The sequence below is a fragment of the Lissotriton helveticus genome, chromosome 4_1 (genome assembly GCF_964261635.1).
Source record: "Lissotriton helveticus chromosome 4_1, aLisHel1.1, whole genome shotgun sequence".
Classification (NCBI taxonomy): domain Eukaryota; kingdom Metazoa; phylum Chordata; class Amphibia; order Caudata; family Salamandridae; genus Lissotriton; species Lissotriton helveticus.
Window position 1 is genome coordinate 483,418,775 of NC_136063.1, and position 25,908 is coordinate 483,444,682.

General features: G+C 45.8%; 1 long non-coding RNA gene across 1 annotated transcript in view; it reads right to left on the reverse strand.

Annotated features, from left to right (window-relative positions):
* The window catches only part of LOC144827200 (uncharacterized), a 181,881-nt gene that overhangs the window by 76,143 nt on the left and 79,830 nt on the right, over positions 1–25,908 (reverse strand). Inside the window, exon 2 of the long non-coding RNA XR_013610074.1 lies at positions 8,337–8,396. This is a non-coding gene — a long non-coding RNA (uncharacterized LOC144827200). The remainder of the gene's footprint in view (positions 1–8,336; positions 8,397–25,908) is intronic.

The window sequence follows — 25,908 nt, forward strand, 5'->3', positions numbered from 1 at the left end:
GCCACAGGACTCTCAAAATGGCGGCAGGCTCTTTCCTTTTTGGGCCTGGTCCACTGAAATGGCCCTGGGACACCTTGGAAATCTGACGCTTGTCTGCTAGGTCTTGGACCCCATTCTCGAAAGCGTCCCCTCAGCCTTGAGGATTCTACAAAAGTCTTGGGGGCCCCCGACTCCTGCAGGCTTCCGGTGGGGAGCGGCTGCCATGATTGCTCGCGGAATGATCACGACGGAGCCACGAGATGGTGGTGCTCTCATGCTGATGCCAGCTTCAGTCTGAAACATCCAGAAACAAGGTGGGGCTTTCATCGTTTGGGAAAAAAAAAAGGTTTCATCCAATGAAAAGTGTTGTTTTTAGGTCATATGATCAAGCCTTCCATCATTAGGAAACCAAAAGTAAAATGAACCAATGAAAAGTTTTATAAACAAGTCACATGACCTGTTATGCGGCATAGGGTATAAAAAGCGTAGAAAATCCGTTGGCACGTGAGGCGGCGTCAGTAGCGGACCGATGTGCGAATAGGCCGAAGGCAGCACAACGCGCCAAGATCCGGATGGCACCGAGGTGGTGTCTAGCATGTTGCCGCACTGGTGTGGCCATCCTACAATGCTGAAAGTCGGCGTGGGGCGCCCCGTTGGCCTGTGAGTTCGCGTCAGTAGCGGACCGATGTGCGAATAGGCCGAAGGCAGCAGAACGCGCCAAGATCCGGATGGCACCGAGGTGGTGTCTAGCAAGTTGCCGCACTGGTGTGGCCATCCTACAATGCTGAAAGTCGGCGTGGGGCGCTCCGTTGGCCTGTGAGTTCGCGTCAGTAGCGGACCGATGTGCGAATAGGCCGAAGGCAGCACAACGCGCCAAGATCCGGATGGCACCGAGGTGATGTCTAGCAAGTTGCCGCACTGGTGTGGCCATCCTACAATGCTGAAAGTCGGCGTGGGGCGCCCCGTTGGCCTGTGAGGTGGCGTCAGTAGCGGACCGATGTGCGAATAGGGCCAAAGGCAGCGCAACGCGCCAAGATCCGGATGGCACCGAGGTGGTGTCTAGCAAGTTGCCGCACTGGTGTGGCCATCCTACAATGCTGCGCCGAAAGTTGGCGTGGGGCGCTCCGTTGGCCTGTGAGTTCGCGTCAGTCAGTGGGGGTTGTTTGAGGATCTGACTGCATTGGAAAGCAATGTGATGCTGTGCGTCGCCCCCAAGATGAAGGTTCCTCGGCTGCAGTGGGGCGCCCCTTGGTGTTTCACTCGCTATGCAGCTGAGTTGCGTGCGCACTTGCGGCGAATAGGTCGAAGGCAGCACAACAATATTTTCTGAATAGAAGACACCACAAGGCGCTGAGATTCGGTTGGCACCGAGGTGGTGTCTAGCAAGTTGCCGCACTGGTGTGGCCATCCTACAATCCTGCTCCGAATAACGGCGTGGGGTGCCCGAAGGGAGGGGGGAGGAGGCGGCGTGAACGGGCCTTCCCAGGTGGAGGCTCGTCTGCTGTAGTGGGGCGCCCCTTTACCGTTTCAGTTGCCATTCAGCTGAGTTTCGGCCGCTCTTGATGCTACAGCGACAGGCGGCTGCAACAGGACTCTCAAAATGGCGGCCTGTTCTTTGGATTTGGGCCTGGTCCACTAAAATGGCCCTGGGACACCTTAGAACTCGGACGCTCGAATTTTTTTTCCTTTCCTCTACATGCAAAAAAAGGTAAATGCCCGGTACGTTACACGCCTCATCTGCCACGATGTACTCTCCAGAGGAACCGAAAAAAAATATAGTTATGGTAACTATACCATGCATCGTCATATGGAGAGGTGGCACCGATTAATTATAGTGCTGCATAAAAGAGAGATTTGGAGGAGAACCCCCGATCTGCCAGTACATTCACCAAAGAAGTGGCACTGACAGCATCAGAGGCAAGGGAAACGGTCCCAAATATTTAGAAGAACTTTGGAAAGATTAAAATGACATGTTTAGATTGTGGCAAATTAATTTCATGTGGACAGATGAGTGTTACTCTAATAAATACAGCATATGAACATCATCATAGTCGATGGTTGGTAGAAACATTTTGACTATATCCTGGACCTGCCCGTCCTCGCCCAAAATGGCGCCGGAATAAATGGGACTCGTAACTCCTTGTTGTGTACTGGTTGCAGAACCTTGAAATCACGAGATACGTATGCAGTTTTGAAGCACATGGCGGGCGGGGACGAGAATTGATTGAATATTTCGACATCCCTATTGATATTAAGTTCTGATGTGTTATTGATTACTGTACTATTGAAAGTTCGAATTAACGTCACCCATGGTACTTGCCCGCAAATGTATATCTAGATAATTTTATTGTAACTGGCTCTGTCGTATTTTAATTATTAAATGTACGTCCACCGATTCCGCAACTGTTAGACACCTTAGTTCTTGCAACCTAATGGCCCGCCCGTTACGTTCCTCTACAGTGTAAATGTCTACTCATCATATACGATTACAGTTTGCTCCGTGGCCGGCCCACGTGGTTATAGGCCCGTATTTGTATACTGACGTTTTCACAATAAAGGTTTTTAAAAGAAAACATGGTAGTAGTTTTTACATTGGTAAAGTTTTTAATAATAGTCACTGTTTTAGAATCAGTAAAAGGCAAGTGAAATAAAGCAGTCCAATTACATGAAGGGTAAAAGGTATAATACGCAGGAACGCAGTAAAGATAAATGGTCGAGGGCTGTTGTGTTTTCTACTCCTGCAACATAAAGTGATCGTTAAGAATCTGATATTCAGGCGTATCGGCGACTAAGACAGCAGGCCGAGCCTCTTTTGCTCAACGGCTCCATCATGGGACGAAGAAACGCCCTTTTTCTCGAAAAAGGAATATATTTTACTTGCAGGACAGTTGTAAATTTTCCGGGAAAGTACATTAGCCTGGAACATTATAACATATGTTTAAGAAAAAATAATGTTCGAAAGTAATAAAAAGCGTAATTTTTAGGTCATATGACCAAGCCTTTCATCATTAGAATAAGAAAAGTAAAATGAACCAATGAAAAGTTTTATTAACAAGTCACATGACCTGTTATGCTTACGTTACGCGCTGCGCGCCGCGCCCCGGATCGCTTCCGGGAAGCTGCGCTTCGCGCACCGGAGCACTTCCGGGTGCACTAACGCGGCGCGTCATATGACGCATTACGCGACAACACAGGTCCAGAATATAGTCAAAATGTCTCCACCAACCAGCGGTCGGAACACAACCCCTTTCAGCAGGCTAAATAGTTCTGTTAAATGACAACAGAAGGGACAGGCAACAAGAACCATCAGTCAAAGAGGGGAGGGCAAGTTCTTCTCTACCGGGTCACGTTGGGGCGCTACCGGAACTGATCGAATTGGTAGTCTACAGTGTTTCTGGATGTTTCAGACTGAAGCTGGCGTTAGCATGAGAGCACCACCATTTCGTAGCTCCGTCGTGGCCATTCCACGAGCAATCATGCTAGGCGCTCCCCACCAGAAGCCTGCGGGAGTCGGGGGCCCCCAAGACTTTTGTAGAATCTTCAAGGCTGAGGGGACGCTTTCGAGAATGGAGCCCAAGCTCTAGCAGACAAGCGTCCGAGTTCCAAGGTGTCGCAGGCCCATTTTAGTGGACCACGCCCAAATCTGAAGAGCCGGCCGCCATTTTGAGAGTCCTGTGGCATCCGCCTATCGCTGCACCGCAAGAGCGGGAGCAACTCAAGTACATGGTGAGCGAGACACTGTAGTCGAAAGAGCGGGCGGTAAACAGCTGAATAGCGGAAGAGGCACAGTGTAGCAAAAGCGGGCTGAATGGCAACTGAAACGGAAAAGGGGCGCCCCACTACAGCGTGTCTTTAGGTGAAACGGATTGTGGGACAAGGTGAAGAATGAAAGAGTCACCAAAAGGCAAAAAGTTCCGCTTGACCCCGGGAGCCGGCCACCTATGTCGGGGGCGATCTCAGGCCACACCAGGGCAACACGACTTGGGGAGGGGGCCGGAGCCAAGCGCCCCCTCCGAGTCCGCGCCATGACACTGTCCCTCGGGGGCCTCCGTCAAGCGGTTCAGGGTGGCACCGCATCACATTGTTTTCAAATGCAGTCACGTCCTCAAACAGCCCCCACTTACATTAAGAATAGTGAAGCTGAAGCAAGTGCAAATAGGCTTCAGACAGTGTTACAAGCACTCCTCAAAACTTTGAACCATCAGAGTGCATGAGTTTCATGCTCGATCGATTGAGCTAGCCGGATCGGGCAACAAAAAGTATAAAATAGTTATGTAAATAGTTATTTAATAAAATGTTTTACCCTGTTACTTTGCTGGTGTGTTGTATAAATTTGTAATATTTGCATAGAGTTTATCGTTATTTTGGGCGGGGTGGGTGGCGGAGCCGAGCTGTCTTGCAGCCATCATGGTGTGGAGTTCAGTTCATCTCACTAGTTTCGTATTTCTCATGAGGGGTTGTTCCTAATGTTTCTATTTTAGCGAGGTCAAAAAGAGATCCCATTAGTGGCCTACTGATTTTGCTCGATTCCTTTTGTTTTTTTACACGATTTTTCGCTATCTGTAAAGACTAAACAGAGTATTGCGACTCTGTGCTTGTTTGTAAATAGAGAATGAACCAAAGAAAACCAATTCTAAAACAGTAAATGCTTGGATAACAATCAATCAAATGGAGAGAGAAGCAGGCACGACGGATTACAACGGGGGCAAAGGCCTGCGTTAACTACCCTTCACTATCTGCAAAGAGAGAGTACTCCTAATAGAAATGAGGGGGGGGCAGCATTCAAAGCAGATCAGTGTGCATAAACACGAAAAAAAAATTCTTACCACGTACTTGACATTCGACAGCTTATGATATTTGCTATTAAAAAACCATTGAAATTCACTGAAAAAAACATAGGTTATAGACCATATATAGTTAGGAATTAGCATTTACAAAACCTTGAAAATTCACTGAAAAAACCATAGGTTATAGACCATATATAGTTAGGAATTAGCATTTAAAAAAACTTTTTTTACTCACACAAAACCATTGAAATTCCATATATAGTTAGTAGTACTAACTATATATCGCGCACCCGCAATCCACTGCTGATCATGTCACATATTACATCATTCATGACATGGTCAGTGACATCACTGATGACATCACTGATGACATCTCAAATGACATCACTGATGACATCACTGATGACATCTCAAATGACATCACTGATGACATCACTGATGACATCTCAAATGACATCACTGATGACATCACTGATGACATCTCATTTGACATTACTGATCACATCACTGATGACATCATTCATGTGATAATACGATGAACCTCTTCAGACTCTAATATAACCTTAGATACACTCAGTGTAAACAGACACTCACAGACTGTCACTCATCCATGGAGTTACTTATACACCTAGTCAGTCATGCAAAGAATCAATCACACTTCCATTTCCTCAACTATACAGTTATACACACCTTACTTATTCAAACATATACTAACACATATTTACTCTCTTTTACAATCCCTGATACAAGTTCACAATCATCCATACAGCCACTCACACATTCACTGGCTCTTATGCACAGTTATTTATATATGCCAACTCTCACATGTACTGTGTTTTACATATGTACTTACTTTGACATGTAGCACTGAGATATCCATTCACTCACCAATACACTGATGCACACAGTCAACCACCCATACAGCTGTTTCCACGTGCACTTTTGAACCCATACATCGAGTGAATCAACTGCTCACACATCTATGCACAGAGTCATACACTTCCCAGCCACCCACACACACTCAGTCTCCCATACAAATACTCGAGCAACCAATCAATAACCCATATACTTACTCATATAGCTACTGATCAACACATGCAGCAGTTTACAGTACAACAAACATAATGATGCACAAATTAACACAGTTCAGTCACTAACCCATGCACTCAGTGAGACACATTTAACCACTCACTCATACAGTCAGTCATGCACCTACTAAATCCTTCATCCAGACACTTCTACATCCACTCATTCTTCAATATGTAAGACATATTTTAACTTTACAGAAATACACAGTCACTGGATGTTGTCATCAGTGATGTCATCAGTGATGTCATTTGAGATGTCTTCAGTGATGTCATCAGTGATGTCATTTGAGATGTCATCAGTGATGTCATCAGTGATGTCAGTTGAGATGTCATCAGTGATGTCATCAGTGATGTCACTGACCATGTCATGAATGATGTAATATGTGACATGATCAGCAGTGGATTGCGGGTGCGCGATATATAGTTAGTACTACTAACTATATATGGAATTTCAATGGTTTTGTGTGAGTAAAAAAAGGTTTTTTAAATGCTAATTCCTAACTATATATGGTCTATAACCTATGGTTTTTTCAGTGAATTTTCAAGGTTTTGTAAATGCTAATTCCTAACTATATATGGTCTATAACCTATGGTTTTTTCCGAGAATATATATATAAATATAATTTTTAACATAACAAAGACAGGTTTTCTTTGTCATTTGTTACAGCAGTCCCTTTAAAATACAGCTCATCAAGAACACAAGGGTGCTTCTGGCAGCCATATATTATTGTCATATATGTAAGTGGTGTAAATAGTACACACAACCGCCCATACGTATATTTAAATCCCAGACTAGTGGTGCATTTTCTATACCACCCTACGGCCTTACAGGAAAGTTAAATAGACCAGTTAAGTAAAACTGATTTTGCCAATTCCAGTTATGGGCCAGAGCACACCTACTCTGGTGCTAAATAGCAAAGTCACAATGAAACGATACCTAATACCAGTAAACATGGGTTATAGAAATAGGCTAAAAAATGTATAGCAGTGGAGCTGAAGAGGTGAATGTGGTACAACTGCTGTGCTGGGATCAGTACTAAAGTAATTTGTGTCATATAATCTTCTCATCATGTCTTCAATAAAGTGAAGCTGCAAAAAATCCCAGGTTATGTTATGTATTGCCACTAAACACATCTGCCCGTGCCTTTATCATCTATGGAAGAGTAGAAGACTCAAGGGTGCATCATACATAAGTTGGTCTCACCTGCCTCAGCATCCTGCCCATGTTATACCTGGCATCCTGTTATCCATCCAAAACCTTCTGGTCATTGCTCCCCTCCTCCATCAAAGGATAAGAAAAGTAACTCTTCTTCCCATGTGCACCTCTTCTCCTGTAACCCAGCCTCAATACCCTTTACATTTCTCTAATCCTCCCCACTTAAAAATCAAGCATCCTGCCATCCATCCACACCACTGTCTCTTCATCTCTCCCCGTTTCGCCACATAAATATAATATAATAATACTTGGCCTCCTGCCATGCTCCCATACTCCCCCCTTGCATCTACCCTCCCACCTAAAGCTTTGTTTTATGCTCTCAATTGAAATAGAACATAATTTACTTTCTGAGTGCCCAGTCATCATGTGGGTTTCCTTATGATGCCGCTACAGTGGAAAAGCATTTTTGTTTTCCTCTGCTATCATGTAGTGACAGTGGATAACCAATATTAAAATCAGGTAGTCACACTGCTGCCATTTAATGAAAGCCATACATGCCTAAAGAGTTCTAAATGTGTAAATGTGGCATTTGTGCAATGAGGTAACTTTGAGTGTCAAGTAATAGACGAGAGCAAAGCTGGCACTATCTATATCATCACTTAAAACACCGAGAGAAAAACATCCGTAATGCACAATTATCCATTTACAATGTTATGCTGCATATCATTTTCAAATCTGTTCAATGCTGTAAACCGTTTTTTTTGTGGAATTTTAAACATTGAATCAGGGACTGAAGGAAGGAGTCTCTAGAACTTTTACAATGAATGAAGAACCCATTGTTCTTCTGAGTTCTTTGCAGAAAAGCAGGGATATAACTCTTCTTACAAAACCTGTAATCTGTCGCCATTTTGAAAATGTACTGACATAAAAGTGCTTATTTTGAAAACATATACTAGCTGCATATTGAGATGTTTAATTTCACACTACAGATTACTTATTTTCTTTACATGTCTGCAACCGTGCTCTCGCTTTGACATAACAGAGCAAAAGAAAAATATTGTGTCCATTATAAGGCATCATATGAAAAAACACCATCCATCCTAAGTTAAAATGACATTGAAAGCCACTTTGGAGTGCCATTACCTTATGAAGAAACTTGGCATTCAGTCTCCCTCCACTATATTCTCATCTAATGCTTTGGTGGCTTGAAGGAGACTTACAATAAATGGTAGAGGTAACCTCATCCTATTTGGTATTGTTGTATTACTAGCAGTAGTTATAGCATTACTATATGTAGTAGCATCATTCTCATGAAGTGTAACGCACCTTGTATTTCTGCCATTCTCTTTTCTTCTCTTCTTTAATGTAAGCCTTGTCGATGACATCCTACATGAAAAGAAAAGAAATATGGTTTGCCTGGCTCGCAAGTTTCATAGATTTGATTTTGTTGTTGCATTATGTCTTCTGTGACAGCAGATTGATTTATTTTGACTGAAAATGGAGATTCTCAAAAGTGAACATCCACTGTAGAGTAAATCCATCAATTGAAAATGTGTGATATCACTGAATGGCATGCAATGTCTATAGGAAAAGGAGTGAATGTTATCTACATAATAAAACAGGTATTGTAATGCATATTGTACATTCCTCAACATTTTAGGATATGGTGAAGCATCAAGATGCTGCAGATGTCTCCTCCCTGAAGAGACCCACATCCTGGTGGCTAATTAACTCACACTCAGCTATATATTGAAGTGTCCTTCTCATGTCCTTCTCATGTGTCCATGCATGCTTTAAAATACCAGCACCCCCATACTAAGCATTGATACACCCTCTCTGTATCCCCACATGTGCGTACCATGCCAGTGATAAGTATATCATACCACAGCCACTTGATGGTTTCTAAAGTTAAAATGATAACAAAAACATAATAAACGATTTAGATCATGGTGTGGAACTGTACAAGTTAATAGAAAAGGTATATATCTGATGATACCAATGTTACATGAAAAATTGTGGTACACGCTGATATAACTAATTCAAAAAGTAAGCAAGTAGAGGTTACAATAATTTTTGATCCAATGATAATAAAGAAAGACTGGTGCTAAGAATATTTGTAAAATGCCATGATAAATATGAGTGGTAATGCTTCTTTTTTTAGAAAGTGTATACTGAGTTGCTGAAGAATATTGGGACACATATATAGGTTTGAGCAGGTCCATCTATTCTGAGTTCATAATTTTTTTATTTTTCAACTCTGGACAACTGGAGATGAAACTGCTGATCAGCCTATCAGTGCATGTGCTCTGCCTTAGAAATAAGAATAACAGAAACAAAAAGCACCAGTGACTTTTGTTATTTATACTATTTCTCAATATTTAAACCTTATTCACAATCTAATCAATTTTTGGGTTGTGTTATGCCACAACAGTATTACCAAAATCACCTAAAATCTGCAAACATCAGTTGTCGGTGATGTCAACTCACCTCCTATGATACTATGGCATTTGATTTATTTTTTTCCAGAGAAATATTAGAAGTAGGGTGAGGTATTTTACAGGTATTTGTTTATTGTCTCTTCAGCGGATGTCAGCATAACAAGTAATGCAAAACACACAAGATGATGGACGGAATGTTGCACAATGGCAAAACATTCACCCCCAGTCACAGATCTGGGTTTAATCCATCATTATTTTGCTCACCAAGCCACCCCAGTTCAGACATGGCCATATGCAAATCAGTCTTGACCCTGTGCCTCATGGGAACAGTCCAGACCGAACTGCCAAGCCATGTCTTCCCTGGACCGGAATCAAGCATCCTAGGACTGGTTTCTGGCTATCAGCCGTCTTCAGCCAGGATAGCTTGACTCCAGTGGCGCAGTGAGCATGGGACCCATGTCTGGGCATACCCTTCCCACATAGGGTGTTCAGCAAAACACACAAGATGATGGACGGAATGTTGCACAATGGCAAAACATTCACCCCCAGTCACAGATCTGGGTTTAATCCATCGTTATTTTGCTCACCAAGCCACCCCAGTTCAGACATGGCCATATGCAAATCAGTCTTGACCCTGTGCCTCATGGGAACAGTCCAGACCGACCTGCCAAGCCATGTCTTCCCTGGACCAGAATCAAGCATCCTAGGATCGGTTTCTGGCTATCAGACGTCTTCAGCCAGGATAGCTTGACTCCAGTTGAGCAGTGAGCACGGGACCCAGGTCTGGGCATACCCTTCCGACATAGGGTGTACAGCAAAACACACAAGATGAGAAGTAATTACTGTGTATTTATAGATACACTTACGCGATGTAATACATTGACGTGGAGTAGATGAGAAAGAGGTGCTTGTACGGCAAGATTAACCTACTTTAAATCAAAGTGATTTTCGAATCTAGTTGATAAGTAACATTTTCTTTCGTAGACTAGAAAGCAGAAGTGAGCTTCCTGAAGTGAAGTCTGATGGGAAGAAAGCATCACATCAGATACATTTCTCTTTTATTCCATTCCCCCTTCCCTTTGGGAATTTGTTATTCATATTGAAATTGCTTGGGTCTAGAATGCTTTTTGGGAGAGTTGCAGCACGCCTTGGTACTTCATAGCACTTCACAGAACAAAGACTTCCAGTAAATCCCCAGAGTTCATGAAAATGGTTTCATTTCTTTTTCTGCTGTTCTTTGTCTCTTATTTGTTCTTGCTTTTTTTCACTCATATTATGGAGTTCACCCTCTGAGACTCCGAATCTTAGTTCTCTATATGCCTCCTTAGGTGTTTTCAGATTACTACATGTGGTCATCATATCTGTGTATTGTTCCTCACTGCAGAATTAACTTTTGGATACTATCTTATAGTGCTGTCAGTTTGGTGTCTTATCTCAGGTATTAAGCATGGTTGTGGGTTTGGAGACTGCAGCGAGCAGGCCACCAGATTGGAAAACAAAAGCTCCTGGAGTCGAGGTCAGCATGGTAGAGCCCAGTGACCAACACAAGAACTACATCACCAACAGAACAGGTGCGGACGGGTGTAGGATGCGGTCTTGGCTGTTTATGCATATTCGGTTGCGGTTCCCTCGGAGTCGGTCAGCTGCTGTTGAGGCGAATGGGGTCTTTGGGACTTGTCTACCTGTGACTACAAGCGTTTGGTGACGGAGTCGGTTGGACAGTTGCGGTTGCTCTTTCTGGACCGCTTCAGTTATGGAATCGGTCAGGGTGTCACCGTTGGTCGCGCTTGAGGGGAACTTCTTGTTGTTGGCTGCAAGTTTGATTTGGGAGCTCGTTGAGGTTCAGGGGCCACTGGGATCCAGGCTAGGATTGGTAGGAGAACCTCCTTAGGGTGTTGGTTCACTCAGGCTCCGGGAGCCAGGAGCAGAGTTGGGGAGACTCACTGAGTAGGCCGGAGTCAGAATTGGTTGGTTTTGGGCAAGTCCAGTGCTCACAGGAGACAAAAGTCTGTTTTAGATCCAAAGGCCGGGCAGGTTCTCTGGGGTTTTGAGGACTGCTGGTTGCAGGACAAACTGAGGTTCTGTTGGAGGAGTTTGAGGTTGGGACAGGGGCCAAGTCAGTTGATGTCCTCCTCTTCTTCCCTCTGCGCGACTGTTTGGTCCTTTTTCTTCTTGCTTCTTTTTTTTGCCTCTGGTCTGAGTAGGCAAGGTTCAAGGTTGCCCTTAAATGCTAAATTTAGGGGTGTTACAGGTAGGTACAGGTCTGGACCAATGGGTCCCTTCCATAGAGTGGATATACCCCCTACTATGCCACCCTCCAGTGGGAGGGGTCATAAGCCTCACTCTGGATGGCAGGTACTAAGAGTTTGTGCTTCACCTCGCCTTCCCTACTTGAGAGGTGGGGTTGGCAAAGGGGGGTGCTTGGTTTTCCCACTGACTCTCTCAACCCAGGTGGGGTCAGAACTGGTGGGGGCCAGTTGTTGGGAGCAGCAAATGGCTAGGATAGCTCAAGGTGGCAGGCCTTTGGAGCTTCCCCTTCGTGGAACCTGTCCATCCTGGGGCAGGAGGCTTGGCACCTCGTCCCAGGATGTGCTTTGTTTCAGGGCCCAGAGAGCGGCAGGCTCTTGAACCAGGGGTCAGGAAACATGTCTGGTGGTGGCTGCTGGCAAGCAGACACTCAGCCAGGACACCAGACTTAGGTCGTTTTTCAGGGGGAAGCTCTACGATGCTCTCTGAGTGCATTTTCTATTAAATCCCACACTGGCATCAGTGGGGGTTTAATGGGCCAATAAGTTTGATACCAAACTTCCCAGTTTTCAGTAAAGCCATTATGGTGCTGTGGAGTTCGTAATGAGAAACTCCTAGACAAATTCAAAAAGTCTTTATTTCGATTTTTTTTCAATCATAAAAGACAGTTACAATTTAATATTTTAAAATTACCCTTCATTGACAGCTAGTAAAATCCACAGTTGTCACTTCAACCCTCAATTAACAATTATTGGCCTACCGCCAAACATAAAACCCATAGATTACAGTCATTAAATAAGTTATGTTAAAAAGAAGAAAAAAAGGAACATGGATATATAATTCATTTCATTCTTTAAAAAAATATTTTAAAATTCATCACTAGGTACATTAATCACTAAGAACATTTTACAGTCTCAGGTGTCATAGGCCGAAATTACTGTAGGCTCATTTTACGGGCCCGAATTATCCACATCCAGTGGAGGAATTTAGCTATGGCTATAACAACGGCTTGGGAGTTGTCAGTTCGTAAAATCCTGACAGCCTCACAACCCGTTTTGATACCTAACTGGACACAAATAGGTTTTAACCAAGATCTCCTGGGTACCTTATATTCTGGAAAGGCAAAGAGAACGTGCCCAATGACTTCCCGCTGATCGGGACAAAAGGGACAGGCCGAACCTTGTCCCCCACGCCATTTTGCAGTGAGAGCATTTAGTGGTAATGTCCCCACCCTAATCTGATGATATTTCTTCCTGTCCCCTGGGATGGTAATCCAGTCCCAATAAGCCTCAAAGGCCGGAGAATGCTTAAGTTCTAGGAAATCTGCTGTAAAAGATGGTTCAATACAGCGGCCAAATCTCTTTGCGTCCAGCATGTTCCAGTACAGGTCTCGAAATGTTTTTCTAGGTGGAAAAGGATTCCCTACTGGGTCATCCCACAATGGAGATAATCCCATAGCCTAATATATTGCTTTTACCTCCTTCATCCATAGTATTTTATGGGCCTTATCGGAGTCTCTCACCTCGAGGAAGGCCCGTGCATACTGGGAGAGTTCTGGGGTGACCCATAATCTCCTCCAGTAGGCAACCGATCTGTATCTGGCCATATCCTCGAGGCCATGAGACCCTAGATCATAGTGGAGAGTAAGCATGGGCGTAAAATCCGTTCCGCTCGCGGATTTTGCGGATTTTCGGTAAATTCGCAATCCGCGAACTCTCGCGAACTTGCCGAAAATTCGTAAAATCTGTGCGAAGCGGATTTTTTGCTTGGTCGCACTTGCCAACTAGAATACTATACAATTTCGCGGGAGTAAACACTTGCAAACACGTAGATGCGGCGGGCAGCGACAATCTCGCAATTGCGAGATTGCAAAATTTGTAATTTCGCACAAGAAATCCACCAGCAGGCAGTATAAACCTTGAAAATTATGATTTTTATCAGAATAACTCTTCAGGTTGACATTTGCCTGCACTTTTCCTTTGCAAGGAGTCCATTTTCGGGGGTGGGGGTGGGAGGAAGGAAGTGCCCCACAGTTTCCAACTTCCTGTTCCTGTCCACCAGGCTCCTCCCAGTGCTTTCTTCATGTGCTGGTCACTTTGATTTGGATCTTGACCTGGAAGGATTACTTTTTGTGGATGCTGCTGGATATTTGGATTTTTGCAAAACTGAAAGCACTCAGCAGGTGCAAAAGTTCAATCTTATCATTAGTAACCATTCCCTGTAGTGCTTCCTGAGGGGCCCTTCCAGAGTTCATTTGCCTACTTGCAACTATTCTATGACCCTGCTCTGACCCTCACAGCAGGCTCAGAGAATAGCTACAAGTATAAAACAAAGGTCCTGTTAAAAAAATTACACTGCAACAGAAAGCAATTACAGACAAAACTGAAAGCACTCAGCAGGTGCAAAAGTTCAATCTTATCATTAGTAACCATTCCCTGTAGTGCTTCCTGAGGGGCGCCTTCAGAGTTCAGTTGCCTACTTGCAACTATAGGCCACAAAGGTCCTGTGAAAAAAAAGTGAACTGCAACAGAAAGCAAATTACAGATAAGGAAGCAGGTGCCAGCCAGACTGGAAGTTTAAATTCAGTGACACATTAATCAACCCCAAATTAATTCATGTCAGTTGAAGCAGGGCAGGTGTGCTTGCTTTTTTTCACCCCCATAATCTACAGTGATAAACCAACCAGACGGTGGCAGTGATGTACCAGAGGGTGGCATGGGTGTACCAGAGGGTGGCAGTGGTGAAACAGAGGGTGCTGTGAACCTGTGATGATGAACCAGATGTAGAAAAAACATAGTCGCGGCCGTTGCGAGCCGACAAGTAAGTTCGCAATTGCGAACTGGTACAGAACCCTCGCGAACTGTATGTATGTATTGCGTATGTATTGCGACTTATATAGCGCACGTATCACTCGAAGGTATCAAGGCGCTTGCTTAGGGAACCCGTCCTGGTATTCCCCTGTGAGATACCCCGGCAGGGTATCCACAAGGTGAAAGCCAGGCATCCCGCCGCGAGGGGCCGTAGTGGAGATTAAGCAAGCTATTGCCCAGAGTCGCAGAGTGTGACCCCGTGAGTCGAGTAGGCACCGGAGCGAGAATTGTCGAGTCCGTGGAATTTTTGAGCCCGAGCCCCGCCGAGGCGGGGAATCGAACCCTGGTCCACGGCTGATCTCAGCATCCGGGTCTGCCGCCTCTAACCACTGAGCCACGCTTCTCCACGGCAGAAATCTTTGCGAACACAAAAAAAAAATCCGCACATTCGCGAGAGTTCGAGGATTTTGCGGATTGCGAATCCGTAAATACGCAAGTTCGCGGATTGCCAATTCGCAAAATCCGCCCATGCTCAGAGAATAGCTACAAGTAAACAACAAAGGCCCTGTTAAAAAAATTACACTGCAACAGAAAGCAATTACACAAAAAAAACAAATGTGTAACAATTTGGTCTTCTCTCCAGAGGGAAGGATGCATTTCTGTTCACAGCCACCTAATGAGCTCTTCTGTAGTTCAACAAGCTATTGTATTTATGTGTTTCATAATGTATGATTTCATCTCCTCAATTAAATAGGTACACTTTTAACCAATAACATTCCTTAGGGAGGGATCAATGGAGTGGAAGCCGGTAAGCCTGTGATGTTGCGCAAAAATGTATTTTGCGCACCCGTCAACCTTTTTAAGTTACTGAGCCCCCACAGTTCCGCCCCATAAAGAACTGCTGCACCAACTCCTAGACCATATACTCTTTATGGCATTACTGAACGTACAATGTCTAAGAATTGGCTTAGACACTGTAGGGGTACAAGGCTCATGCACCTGTACCTTCACCACTGATATAGTGCACCCAGCTAGAGGGGTGGAATACCTATGCCTGGGCAGTGGATTGTAGTCATGGCACAGGAGTGTGTGCCATGTCAACCCTTCACTTTGTTCTGCATCAAAACATGCAGCCTGCAATGGCAATGTGTGTGTGTAAAGGTACAGGGCCTCTAAATGTGGCATAATAAGTGCTGCATCCCTTAGAGACCTTTCCTTGTCAGAGTGCCCTTGCTACCTATGGTACCTTTTACAAGGGACTTACATGTGCCCAGAGAGTTGTCAGTTGGGTTTTGCAACAGTACAGTTTAGGCAAAGAACATATTCCCTTGGTACCTGGTTGGCAGGAACCCAGGGCACACTTGGTCAAAGTACATCAACATTAAAAGTGGGGGACAACCATGCAAAAAGGGGCACTTTCCTATACTATATCAAAACAACACATCTTTCATAATGTTTTTGGGACAAATGTCACACACATTTTCATAGCATTACATAGAAGGGTTGATTATAAATACTTCATTCATGACAACCAATAAATCTATTAGTTGGTTCAACACCACTATTAACTCCTACTTCCTAAGGAATGTTATTGGTTAAAAGTGTACCTATTTAATTGAGGAGATGAAATCATACATTATGAAACACATAAATACAATAGCTTGTTGAACTACAGAAGAGCTCATTAAGTGGCTGTGAACAGAAATGCATCCTTCCCTCTGGAGAGAAGACCAAACTGTTACACATTTGTTTTAACACAGAGCATGCCATGGTTGAAGTTGTATCTTGTACACCTAAAATGAAAAAGCACTTTTTTCGCAGCATTCCATGAATTATTGTCAATGTGGGCTGGTGTAGCTTAAATATGCTAACCAAAACATGCCTAATTTAATCCACATGTTCTAGTATATAAAACAACTATTTTGTAACACTTAAATAGGACTTTACAAAAACAACGGTATTTATTCTTAACATGGCCTAACTGTCTTCAATTTTCAGTCAAGGATCATTAAGGCAGCAGTAGAACACAAATGATTTCATTTTATGTTTACTGTTTTAAAGTATGTACTCATGAGGGGAAAAAATATGGGCAAAAGGTGGTCCTACTAATTCTTCTACCTGCCAGAACATAAAAATACCGGTCATGTTGAGAAAAAAACAGGCAGGTGGAAACCCTACTGATGAGTGATATGGCGTTACCTCCCCACCTTGCTCACAAGATTTTCAATATCATTAGACTCTTTCTTTTATTAAATGTTTGGAGGATTGTGAAAATATGAGTTTTGTTTCTCAATCCAACTTACCTCTGTGTCTGTGGGCATTCTCATCTACCCTTCTGATAAACCCTCTGTGCGATTTTCTTGAAACACTTCACTCCTAAGATCTCTAAGTTCAATGATCTCAGGGTCCAATAAATAGGGGCCAGACTTAAAAAACAGCTTTTGAAATGTGCTCCATTATTATCAAATTGTCAAGATTCGTACATTAAGCACAGTGCTGTATTTCTCTAGGTCCTCCGGTGATTTAAAACATATCTAGTAAATGATCTGAGGTCTCATGAGACTGGTGTAATCCTTCTAGAAGTTCCTTATGGCACTTTCCTAGGGGTCCCCTAAACATACTTAATACAACCTTAGATGTGTTGTGCTTGGTAAAAAGTGAGAAGGATAGGACCCCCAGAATCTGCCCCTCTAAGGGCCCTCTTCTACATGGTCCATGGGAAATGCAGACTTGTGCGGTTCCAACAATTTTTCTAGGTCATTGCCACTTTAGGACAACTGGATTTTTGCTACCCACATCCCAGTTACTTTACTCAAAAAACTTTCCTCAAGTTCTGTTCCTAAGGTCATGACAGACCTTTTGTTATGGGCTATACAATATTCTGGCTAGGTCTTTAAGGGGCATATTATCAAGGGGGTTTATCTCCACTTTTTTGGCTTTAAAAGCCAAGAAAGCGGAGATAAAATTATCTCCCTATTACCTAGCTGTCGCTAACACCAGTTAGCGACAGCTAGTAGGAGATAGCGACCATCTTGGGCCCCACTTTGCATGTCAGTGATATTTCTCACTAATGACATGCAAAGTGGGCGTGCCAAGATGTTAGCGACTGGAAACAGTCGCTAACATCGCTATCTCCTATTACCAACTTTTGGAGATATTGGCGCTAAGCGCGAATATCTCCAAAAGCTAACACCTGCCCTGAGCAGTTCCTAGCCATGTTATCCAATGGGAGGTGGATAACATGGCTAAGAGCATTAGCTTGGTAATGCATGAATATCGCAGACTTTTCAGCGATATTCATGCATTGCGGCCGTTTTTTATCGCATTTGCGATAAACCTTGGTAATACCAAGGTTTATCTGTGATAAAATTCGCCGCAGCTCAGCGGTAAATTTTTGTCTCTAACCAAGCAATAGCGATAATTATCGCTATTGCTTGGTAATATGCCCCTAAGTTTTTTAATGTTACTGTTGGTGTCTTTTGTGGGTCATTCTAGGCTCGAGGAATGATGTTCAGTTTTGAGCCTGCCCTGGAACATTCACTGGGAGACATTGTGTGTTATTCCTCTTTCTTTTTGGAATACTTTGCTTTATGCCTAACTTACTTGTGTGCCTCTTCCTTCACCACAACATATATTTGATGATGAGTAGTTTGAGGGCCCAGAGGAACAACACTCCACTCTGCACCATTTGTGATCAGCTACTGGCACAGACAGATGCACTTTGAGATTCTTCATTCGCTGGCTCGGCGCTATGAAGGACAGATATGTTTATTTTTTAAAATTTCCCGCACCTGAAGTGCTTCTCAAGCAGTTTTGGGGTGACAATCTGCACTGTCAGCCTGGCATTAGCGATGGACTCACATCGCATGGAAAGGATTGCTTGCAACAGGCCACATGAAGGGATAATCGCACGCATTGGGATTGCTTGGTCTACACAGGCTTGGTGCACTAGCCGAGTTGCTGCTGTGCCATTAAAACTGAAGGTTTAGAGGATCAATATCAAAAGAAGATTACCTAACTCATATATTGAAATCCTCAATGACTTTGATTTTTCATGTAGCAGGATGTTTTACATTGGACAAGTTTTACATAAAGCTCACTGATTGGCTCATTTCTCTGGCTTCTCATTATGGGTTGCGATCTGCACAGTGATTGGTGGAAAGACTTGCTGGCTGCCATTCCCTCCTATTTTGGTGGCGTTTTTTTTTTTACTCATACATTTAAAATTGAAAAATTATTTTTTAAATGTGTGATGCTCACCCAGACATTTTCACTTCTGTTTATTGCTATGTTTAACAAGCAAAGTGCAAACTTGCTTTTTCCGTGAACCTGTTGGACAGAAGCTTAAATGGGAACAATGGTTTCAAACATTCTATAGCTATTTGACAGCAACTGATGGCACTAAGTTAAGTTTTTTCCCCGTGAGGAAACAGGACATGTTGAAGCAGTTAACAGACTAAAAAACTATTTTTAAGATGATACCAGCATCATAGTGGAAAGGCACAGTTTTTTGTACCCATTGTCAACAACAGCATGAATTACCTGACAGATGTTTGGCAGAACTCGGGTTTATTGCCTCTACAATTTGATGGGAATCTTCATAACTCTTTGAGGGATCAGATTGTTTTGATAGAAAGACCCAGGAGAAATTATTTTGTGGTAGGAATCGCTATGTGCAGGAGTTCACAAAGGTTGCCAAAGAAATTGGAAGATCATGCATGGCTTTTAAGGAGTTGGGGAGGTTCACCATGTGTTTGAAATTGAACATGTGAATGCTTTCTTTTCAAAACCCAGTGTTGTTTCTAAGTAACTCAACACATTTGACTCATCTTGCAAATTAGGTAGGTGGCAACAAATAATTGCTTTAGATGTGGTTCCAAGTCTCATCTTGCCAATTTTAAGACTTGCCAAGTGTTGGGAAAAAAGTGCAGACAATGCTGGAAAGCTGGACATTTTGCCAAAGAATGCCGGAGTACTCAAAAAGTTGGGTTGGTTAATGAACAATTCAATTATCTCAAAGCATAGAGTATTTAAAATTCTTTCAAAAATGTACCTATGAAGTCAGAATGGATTGTACAAATGTATATGTTGGAAAGAGATAGTGTAATGTACTGGGATGGAGAGACCAGGGGTTATTTGGGATGGTTTTGAGATCAGGCACTGACTGTTAGATTTCATTGGTTGTTACTCAAGAGTCTGTTGCTATTTCATGGGAATCTTGTTAGATAAGTATGATTCGTTATTCAAGAAAACCCTGCGTGTTATCAAAGGATTTCAGTACGAATCATTTCATAACCGGATGCCAGTCCAGTAATCCAAATGGTGAGGAATGTTCTGTTGAGTTTAAGAAATAGGTTCGAGGACCATTTGGACAACTCGTATTCTGAAAAAGTAATTGAACCAGTTGATTCATCTCTATCCATCTCTCCTATTGTCGTAGCAAAGAGAAAAACAGGAGATTTGAGTTCATCTGTGGAACTTAGGTCATTGAATATTTTAGTGGATGTTTTCCCTTGCCCAAGAGAAATGTTAGCTCAACTTGGTCAGGCAAGGAATTTTTTCCACCTTAGACTTAAAAGCTAGACATCATCAAGGTGAGCTCAGTCATGACTCTCATTCTTTGTCAACATTTAACACTCCCTTCAGGGATTTTAGATTTTCTTCACATACTCTTTGGCTTAGCCTCAGTGGCATCAGTGTTCCTAAAATGTATGTTTCAAATGTTTGGTTCTATGAAAAATATTTCAGCATATCAGGATGGAATCCTGTTATTTTCTGACACTGAGCAAAACCATTTGCAAGTGCTAAGCAAAGTGTTTAGGATTTTACATGCTCATGGTGCTACAGTGAAACTTGAAAAGTGCCAATTTATGGTGAAAGAGACTGGGGACTATTTACAAAACCCTTGTGCTGACAATGTGCCACCATTTATGATACTCCAGAGTCACAGATTGCAGACCCATACCTACAAGGCCATGCAAAGGCACTTGAGTAGCTTTTCGTGGCCTTGCAGATATGGAGTAAGACAACGCAGCACAAGTCACTACGTTGCCTTACACTGTGTCAGAGGGGTGTTCCATGGGTGTTACAGTGGGATTTCCCATGTAACGCCCATGGGTTTTGACACATTCCAGATTTACAAGGATCTGTTAACCTGGGAATGCATCAAAACTGTATGCCACCCCAGGTCAGCTGTAACAAGGAGAAATATGTTTATTTCTTCTTGGTTTCTTTTCTCTTTCTATGAGTGCTGCATTTTGCAACACACACAGTAAGAGGAAAACACATCCATGGATTGTTTTTGTGCAGGAAGGCTTCTCTTCCTGAACAAAATGAATCCTACCAACAACGCAGACACCCTTGGAGCAAGGGTGCCTTCGTTGGTCCTAGGCACCAGGAATGCATGGGATCTCGAAAATACGCGGCATTCCTGCTCTTTCAATTTGGCAAAGGGCAGTGCAGCAATATCACTTGTGGTGCTGCCCTATGCCAAATCATTTTAAATGAGGACTAGGGTACTTAAGTCATTGCCCTTGATGCCCACAACCCCTCCCATGATTCCATAGCACAGCGGCTTGGGGCCCTTGAAAACCAGATTGACACTATCACCCAAGGCCTAATGGAAATCCTCTCTAACCTCTGAATAGCCTGTAGAGCCCCGAAATCCCCTTCCCGGACATCCTACTCCGCCAACGCCAACAACACCCAGGGGCCCACAGAATTCCTTAGTTCCCAGCCTCTCGATCCCCCCCATAGGATCCTGGATTCCGGTCCACAGAAGCCCGAAATAACCGGAGCCCCCTGCCCTAGGCCCACGATCTCAAGTCTATTGATCTCAAAACACCCGACCTCAAGACCGTTTAGATCAGAAGCACCTATGACAGACAGTGAAGCAACCTTACTAGCCGCTACATACGAATCTCCCCTCACAGAGTCACCTAAATCCAAAATCCAAGTAATCACAGGCCACTGAAAAGACCTGCTCAACAACAAACCACAGAGACTCCCAGTCCTCACCCCTATACCCAAGGAGACTAATGACAGAACTGCCAACAACCAGGAAAAATTCACCAACTGCCTACGAATCAACTGCAGATCGGCCTCACTACATGCAACGGACATAGCTGAAGCTATCCTCACTCATGACATTGATGTTGCGTTCCTCACGGAGACCTTGCTAAGACATCTCCTCCCTGCCTAGACATGCTGGTACCACCTGACTTCTCCCTCATTTCCTCTCTTTACTGTGCCACCTGCTCTATCACCCCCCTGGCAGAAACAACGAGTTTGGAGAACAACTATCCGACCTGATAGCACAAGACGCACTCGGCGATTCCAAAAACTTAATTCTTGGTGATTTGAATCTCCGATGGAACGAGACTCACAATCCTCTAATCCAATCGTTATCCAGCCTCCTCGATAATAGCAACCTTATACAACACTGTACTGAGGAAACTCACTACAAAGGAGCCACAATGGATGCCATCATTGCACAAAAGAATTCAATCACGGTCAACCACATACTTCCCGTCGACTGGTCAGACCACCATATGATCTTATTTCATATCAATCACCCCACCATCTCTCTCAAACCCCCTCTGGACCCCCCCCCCAATGGTCGAGAAACCTCTCCCAAGTACCCCTAGATATCCTGGAAGGTCACTTAAGCTCACTTCTTCCGGACAACAAAGTGCACCTCTCCACCAATGATCTCACTGATTACTATAATTCTGAGCTAGTGTCCATTCTGGACAAACTAGCGCCACTAAAGCTCAAAAGAAGCCGAGCCACCCCATCCAGAACTTGGTTCAATGCTGACCTCAACGCAGAAAGGAATTACCTTAGAGCCAAAGAAAGAAAGTGGAGAAACAACCCAACTTCCATTCTTCGCGTCCAACTAAAATCAGCCCGCAGGAAGTGTTTTCAGGACACCCCTGAGCCGCACGCCCCCAGCTGTGTGTGCTCCTCGTACGCCCTCGCTGCTGCTCGCAGCCTCATCTCGCCCTCAGACTGCCTCCCTAGCTGCCACCTCTGTGCACTGTCCCCCAGCTGTGCTATATTTCTTTTCTGTTTCTCTGCACTTTGTATTTGTTTTTTTGTGAAGAACTGTTGTGCTCTTAGGTAATTGTTGTGTCTGCCCCGCTCTCCGATTTCCGCCGTCGTCCTCACGGCCACACCCCTTTTTCATGTCCTCCCCGCTCCCGCCTCCCAGCTGCTCCTCCCTCCCACTTGTCCATAAATGGAGACCGCGCGGCGCAGGTGAGTGTGACCTGTTTTCAGGACACCCCCGCGCCACACGGCCCCCAGCTGTGTGTGCCCCTAGTGCGCCCTCGCTGCTGCTCGCAGCCTCGTCTCGCCCTCAGCCTGCCTCCCCAGCTGCCGCCTCTGTGCACTGTCCCCTAGCTGTGCTATATTTCTTTTCTGTTTCTCTGCACTTTGTATTTGTTTTTTTGTGAAGAACTGTTTTGCTCTTAGGTAATTATTGTGTCTGCCCCGCTCTCCGATTTCCTCCGTCGTCCTCACGGCCACGCCCCTTTTTTGTGTCATCCCCGCTCCCGCCTCCCAGCTGCTCCTCCCTCCCACTTGTCCATAAATGGAGACCGCGCGGCACAGGTGAGTGTGACCTGTTTTCAGGACACCCCCGCGCCGCACGGCCCCCAGCTGTGTGTGCCCCTCGTGCGCCCTCGCTGCTGCTCGCAGCCTTGTCTCACCCTCAGCCTGCCTCCCTAGCTGCCGCCTCTGTGCACTGTCCCCCAGCTGTGCTATATTTCTTTTCTGTTTCTCTGCACTTTGTATTTGTTTTTTTGTGAAAAACTGTTGTGCTCTTAGGTAATTGTTGTGTCTGCCCCTCTCTCCTATTTCCGCCGTCGTCCTCACGGCCATGCCCCTTTTTCGTGTCCTCCCCGCTCCCGCCTCCCAGCTGCTCCTCCCTCCCACTTAGCCATAAATGGAGACCGCGCAGACGCGCAGCGGTCACGCGCAGCGGGCGCGCCGATTGTGCGCCGAAGGCGTGCCAAAGGCAAGCCCGTCTGCGCCCGTCCGCACCTGGACCGCGCCCAGCGCCAGGACCCCTGGCCCCCGCCGAGGCAAGACGACCCGACAGACCTACAACGCCGCCGCTCTCTACGCACTCAATGCCGTCCGGAACCCCGCCTGCTGCCGGGCCACCCCGAAACACACACACGGACCCTTCACCTGCAAGACCTGCAAGTTCACCTGCCTCCGGACCTGCACCGCACCCGCCAAGCCAAGCACCAGCAGCAACCACCTCAAGTGCATCCTGCTCAACACCCGCTCCGTCCACAGACACGCCGTGGAACTCTGGAACCTCCTCAACACAACATCACCAGACATCACCTTCCTCACGGAAACCTGGATGAATGCCTCCTCAGCCCCCGACATCGCCACCGCTATCCTGGACGGGTACAAGATCATCAGGAGGGACCGCATCAACCAGACCGGAGGAGGCATCGCCATCGTCCACAAGAACACCATCTGCATCACGACCGACTCCGACGACACCTTCTCCGCCGCCGAGCACCTCCACTTCCAGATACATACCGACCCAAAGACAACCCTCAGAGGCACCCTCGTCTACAGACCCCCGGGACCACTCACACAATTCAGCGAAGACATCACGGACTTCATCAGCCCGCACGCCCTCCCCTCCGCCGACTACATCCTCCTTGGGGACCTCAACTTCCACCTGGAGAACAACAAGGACCGTAAAACCGCCGCCCTGCTGGACAACCTCGCCAACCTCGGACTCAAGCAACTGGTCAACACCCCCACCCACTACACAGGCCACACGCTCGATCCCGTCTTCTTGTCCAGCAAGCACATCACCTTCAGCCACTCCACCGGACTCCACTGGACCGACCACAGCTGCGTCCATTTCAGCTTCAGAAGAACCACGACCCACCACCACCCGCAACAGGTTCCTCGCAGGAGCTGGAGCAAGACCACCGCCGACCAGCTCACCACCTCCCTCAGCCAGAACCCACCCGCCAACACAACGGACCCCAACGAAGCAGCCCGCAACTTCACGTAGTGGTTGACCGCCTGCGCCGACGACCTCGCACCACTGAAAAACCCCCCCAGCAGACCCAGAAGCAAGAAGGCCTCGTGGTTCACCAACGAACTCAAGGACTCCAAGAAGACCTGCCGCACCCTCGAGAAAGCCTGGCTCCTCGACAAGACCACTGCCAACATGACCGCCCTCAAGCACGCCACCTGCAAGCACCACCAGCTTATCCGCACCACCAAGAAGCAATCACTGAAGGAACGACTAGACAACAACGCCCACGACAGAAAGGAACTCTTCAGCATCATCAAGGAGCTCTCCAACCCCAGCACCGGCAACAACGACATCACTCCTTCACAAGATCTCCGCGACTCTCTTGCCTCGTTCTTCCACCACAAGATCGCCGACATCCACAACAGCTTCGGCGCACCATCCACGTACCCAACCGTCGAACCAATGCCCTCCACCGCCACGCTCCACGCCTGGACCACGGTGACCACCAAAGACACAGCCCGCACGATGAACACCATCCACTCCGGATCTCCAACCGACCCCTGCCCCCACCACGTCTTCAAAAAGGCCGACTCCACCATCGCACCCCAACTCCGGAACATCATCAACACCTCCTTCAACACCGCCACCTTCCCGGAGAGCTGGAAGCATGCCGAGCTCAGCGCTCTACTGAAGAAACCAACAGCGGACCCCGCCGACCTCAAGAACTTCCGCCCCATCTCGCTCCTCCCTTTTCCTGCCAAAGTCATCGAGAAGATCGTCAACAAACAGCTTGCCACCTTCCTTGAGACGAACGGATACCTCGACCCCTCGCAGTCCGGGTTCAGAGCCAACCACAGCACCGAGACCGCCCTCATCGCAGCCACCGACGACATCCGAGCCCTGCTCGACAACGGGGACACAGCGGCACTCATCCTCCTGGACCTCTCTGCAACGTTCAACACTGTCTGCCACCGCACACTAGTTCAACGCCTCAGCAACATCGGCATCCAAGAGAAGGCACTGGAGTGGATCATCTCGTTCCTCACCGGAAGAACACAGAGAGTTCGCCTCCCCCCGTTCCGATCCGAGGCCACCGAAGTCATCTGCGGCGTACCGCAAGGATCATCACTCAGCCCCACTCTGTTCAACGTCTACATGAGACCTCTTGCAGCCATCGCACGCCAACACAACCTCAACATCATCTCCTACGCCGACGACACCCAGCTGATCCTCTCCCTCAACAGAGACCCCGACACCGCCAGAACCAGCCTACACAAAGGGATGAAAGACGTCGCCGAGTGGATGAAGAACAGCCGCCTGAAACTGAACTCAGACAAGACAGAAGTCCTCATCCTGGGACCATCGCCCTCCACCTGGGACGACTC